Source organism: Lathyrus oleraceus, chromosome 7 (genome assembly GCF_024323335.1).
Source record: "Lathyrus oleraceus cultivar Zhongwan6 chromosome 7, CAAS_Psat_ZW6_1.0, whole genome shotgun sequence".
Taxonomy (NCBI): domain Eukaryota; kingdom Viridiplantae; phylum Streptophyta; class Magnoliopsida; order Fabales; family Fabaceae; genus Lathyrus; species Lathyrus oleraceus.
In genome coordinates, this window is record NC_066585.1 from 436,701,969 (window position 1) to 436,707,334 (window position 5,366).

The following is a 5,366-nucleotide window of genomic DNA, read 5'->3' on the forward strand; positions in this document are numbered from 1 at the left end:
TACAGTCTAATGTACGACCAAGTTAGACCAGATGCTGCTCAGATACAGTCTAATGTACGACCAAGTTAGACCAGATGCTGCTCAAATACAGTCTAATGTACGACCAAGTTAGACCTTCATCTGCTCAGATGCTACCTAGTGACAGGTACATCTTTGAATTGTAGTCTAGTATACGACTACTCCCTTTTCAGCAGATTCAGCCTAATGGACGGCTCACTCTGCTCAGATATGGTTTAATGTACGACCAAGTTAGACCTTCATCTGCTCAGATGCTACCTAGTGACAGGTACATCTCTGAATTGTAGTCTAGTATACGACTACTCCCTTTTCAGCAGATTCAGCCTAATGGACGGCTCACTCTGCTCAGATATGGTTTAATGTACGACCAAGTTAGACCTTCATCTACTCAGATGCTACCTAGTGACAGGTACATCTCTGAATTGTAGTCTAGTATACGACTGCTCCCTTTTCGTCAGATTCAGCCTAATGGACGGCTCATTCTGCTCAGATACGGTTTAATGTACGACCAAGTTAGACCTTCATCTGCTCAGATGCTACCTAGTGACAGGTACATCTCTGAATTGTAGTCTAGTATACGACTACTCCCTTTTCAGCAGATTCAGCCTAATGGACGGCTCACTCTGCTCAGATACGGTTTAATGTACGACCAAGTTAGACCTTCATCTGCTCAGATGCTACCTAGTGACAGGTACATCTCTGAATTGTAGTCTAGTATACGACTACTCCCTTTTCAGCAGATTCAGCCTAATGGACGGCTCACTCTGCTCAGATATGGTTTAATGTACGACCAAGTTAGACCTTCATCTACTCAGATGCTACCTTAGGACAGGTACATTTCTGAATGGTAGTCTAGTATACGACTACTCCCTTTTAAGCAGATTCAGCCTAATGGACGGCTCACTCTGCTCAGATATGGTTTAATGTACGACCAAGTTAGACCTTCATCTGCTCAGATGCTACCTAGTGACAGGTACATTTCTGAATTGTAGTCTAGTATACGACTGCTCCCTTTTCAGCAGATTCAGCCTAATGGACGGCTCACTCTGCTCAGATATGGTTTAATGTACGACCAAGTTAGACCTTCATCTACTCAGATGCTACCTTAGGACAGGTACATTTCTGAATGGTAGTCTAGTATACGACTACTCCCTTTTAAGCAGATTCAGCCTAATGGACGGCTCACTCTGCTCAGATATGGTTTAATGTACGACCAAGTTAGACCTTCATCTGCTCAGATGCTACCTAGTGACAGGTACATCTCTGAATTGTAGTCTAGTATACGACTGCTCCCTTTTCGTCAGATTCAGCCTAATGGACGGCTCATTCTGCTCAGATACGGTTTAATGTACGACCAAGTTAGACCTTCATCTGCTCAGATGCTACCTAGTGACAGGTACATCTCTGAATTGTAGTCTAGTATACGACTGCTCCCTTTTCGTCAGATTCAGCCTAATGGACGGCTCATTCTGCTCAGATACGGTTTAATGTACGACCAAGTTAGACCTTCATCTGCTCAGATGCTACCTAGTGACAGGTACATTTCTGAATTGTAGTCTAGCGTACGACTACCCCCTTTCATCATCAGACACAGCCTAACGGACGACTCATCCTGCAACTCCAATACAGGCTAGCATAAGACCCATTTGGATCTTCAACTCAGATACGATCTAGCATACGATCCGGTCTGATCTTCTATCCCCAATGAAATCACCCGCTTAATGGAGGTGTCGTTCTGCAACTCAGAGACAATCTAGCGTACGATCCATTCTGATTTTTCATCCTCGGCGAAGTCATCCGCCCAATGAACAACTCACTCTGGTATTCAGATGCGGTCTAGCGTATGATCCATTCTGATCCCTTATCCCCAGCAGCGTATAACACACTCTGACTCTCCAGCGAAGGCGACAGCATAATGGATGACTCACTATCCGGTCTATCGTATGACTCGGTACGACGTCCATGTTTTCAGATATCGTCTAATGAACGACGCACCCTGAAGTTCTCATCATCAAATTCCCTGGATGGCATCTTTAAGCCCATCTCCATCAAGACTAGCTCCTGATTGACAAGCGCAAATTTTTGGGCATTTAGTGTTCAATAATCTTCCACCTCCAGACCACGAATGGTGCACATACCATTCTACTCTCTCGGTTCAAGAATATTGAACAGGGGCAGCTGTCATACCCCAAAATTTGCCCATTAATATTTTAAGACATTCTTCAGGGCATTCCGACTCATTTTTATGACACTGATCTCAAAGGAACGAAGGCCCAGCTCACGAATGGCCCAATCCAGAAAATGGCCCAAACTGGCCTGTTCGCTACGCGCTCGCTACACGCTCGCCTAGCGAACGTTCGCTACACGCTCGCCTAGCGAAGCAAACGTTCGCTACCAGCTCGCCTAGCGAAGCTGACAGACAACAGAAAATTTCGGGCTTCATTCTGAGCCCATTAGGTCATGAAAAAGAGCATTATAAATACCAGCACTTCAGTAATGAAAAGAGAGGACGAAAAACGGAGGAAGAGGGACGAAAACCCTAGCACAGAAACCCTGGAGGCTACTTTAGAAAGTTCCGAGTGCAGAAACCCTGAAGGCCGCTTCTCCGCTCCGAAGCTACCGCCGCCCAACTCAATCTGGCTTCCAAGCAACCAGTCCCTTTCAATATCGCAATTGCACACAGGTTTGCGTATCATCGCTGTTTTACGTTTCCAATTGATATTCTTTACATACATGATGCATTCCGATTAAAGTATTGATATGTAATTCGATTTCGTATGTGAATCTAAGTATGAACATCCTGTATAATTGTTTATGCTATGCCTGTGATCGAATGCCATAAGAGTGCAGGTTTTCGGAAGTCATGCTGCTGTCAAACTCCAAGCCCGTGGCCGCTCGCTAGCTCATCGCTAAGCGAGCCTACAGCGAGCCTTCGCTGAGCCTTCGCTAGGCGAAGCAGAGGCGAATGGGACAGTGGCTGCTTTGTCCCTTTGCTGTTCTATCTTATGTTTATCTAATTGCGATTTTTGTCTCACCTGGCCTGAACTCATAACTGTTATGTCTATTTTATGGTGCAATTGTCAAATCATATTTTATTTTAATGCTCTAACCCGTGTGTTGAATGGTGTAAGAGCTTCCATATCCCCAATGAAGCGGCCGGCTAGGTACTCCACTTTACGTGTGGGAGACCTTCGTGGAGATGGATTCTAAATTACTTCACTTTAATGTGAAGATTCATATTGATTGCCTAATTAATTTTAATGTATTAATTTTTAATGTATTAATTTTAATGTATTGATTTTAATGTGGAGATTCATCCTAATCACCTAATTGACTTTAAAATATGGACTTTAAATAAATAATATCGGACCTCTCTTTTACCCCCGATTACGTAATATGGTCATGTCCCGCGAATATGGGGATACCCTTAGCAAAGACCCTTCGGTTAAATCATCATAAAATAAATCATGGTCCCTCGGATGTTGCCTTCGAAATTACGATTCTGTCCCTCGACGACCCTTCGGTGTAGCCTACGGTTAAATGATGATAGTCCCTTCGAATGCTAAGGTATCCTCACAACTGTTGCCTTCAATGACCAGTCGATGACCCTACGATGACCCTTCTACATCCAAAGGATAAAACTACTTACTTCTCAATAGTAAGGACAGTTTTACCCTCATAAGGAAAGGAAATGCCCGGAAAGACCTCGGATAGGTATAACTCTTAATTGCTTATTCATAATTTAAAACTACTTTTCACACTTTACACCTTTCAAAACCTCCATTAGAGAATCACCACTTGGCATACATTCGCACTAGAGTCATTGCCGAGTTATATTTTTCTAAACTATTTTCAAAACTAAACGAGATAACCACTTTGTATACATTCATTCAAGAATCAATACAAAGTTAAATTCTCCTTTTTCAAAACATTTCCTACCCATTTCTCAACCACTTTTTTTTCAAACTAGAAAGACATAAATGATTGAGCAATTAAGAGCCCATGGATAACCCTGGATACAAAGGGTGCTAACACCTTCCCTTTGTATAATGTACCTCCCGAACCTAAGAATCTAAATTAAGGTCTTTCCTGTTCTTTTCCACCTTTCCTTATTGGATAAAAGAAAAGTCGGTGGCGACTCTTGCTAACCGCGACATTGCGATTAAAAAACACAAAAAGTCAGTTCACCGTATGACAGAACTGGCGACTCTGCTGGGGATTACAAAGAGAGGTCACCTTAAAAATCATTTATGTTTTAAACGTTCCTTCTTTTGAGGGTATTTTATGCTTGAGTGAAAGATCCTACACCCGGATCTAGTGTACCTTAGGTAAGTAGCAATAGATCATCGCGACTATCCGGCGTATACTGGAATGGTTAAAATGATGGCTACGGTTAATGTGACACTTTGGATGTCCTGATGTTCCTCATGTTTACTTGAGGAAAATTTGGCATTCGCGTGGTGTCATCAAAGCATTAACCAGACCTTTAGAACCCTAATTGACTCATCCTAGCCATTAGAAAGTAGTGAGATAACTGACTTCGGTTCCGACTGGGGTTGGTTGAGACTCGATACTACACTCTTTGAGATTGGACTTTAGGGAAGCTTTGGTCAACCACTTGGTGTTGCACTGAAGTGGACTTAAAGAAAGGTCGATGATTTGAGATCCTTCTAGAACCCGGTTACTATTCTAGGACAGGTTTAACCAACCAAACTTCAGTGGGGAGGGTACTTACCTATGGAACTCATGCAAGCCTTAAAACTTAGGAACGATGGTTGTGTGACTTGCTTGTGCTTTACTTAACATCATAACATCATAACATCATCATAACATCATTGAACTAACCATTTCGAGGACTTAGGGATTTAACTTTGCTCTATTTTGTAAAAAAAAAAAAAGAAAAAAAAAAAAAGAAAAAAGTTTCCTTTTTTGGTAGTTTATGCAAAGTTAGATTCCAAAAGTCTTTGAAAACATTTCATACATTGCATAGCATAACATTGCACAACAGGTGTTCTAAAGGGATCAATGTTCTCACGGTTTTCATGCACAACAGGTGTTCTAGAGAATCACCACTTGGCATACATTCGCACTAGAGTCATTGCCGAGTTATATTTTTCTAAACTATTTTCAAAACTAAACGAGATAACCACTTTGTATACATTCATTCAAGAATCAATACAAAGTTAAATTCTCCTTTTTCAAAACATTTCCTACCCATTTCTCAACCACTTTTTTTTCAAACTAGAAAGACATAAATGATTGAGCAATTAAGAGCCCATGGATAACCCTGGATACAAAGGGTGCTAACACCTTCCCTTTGTATAATGTACCTCCCGAACCTAAGAATC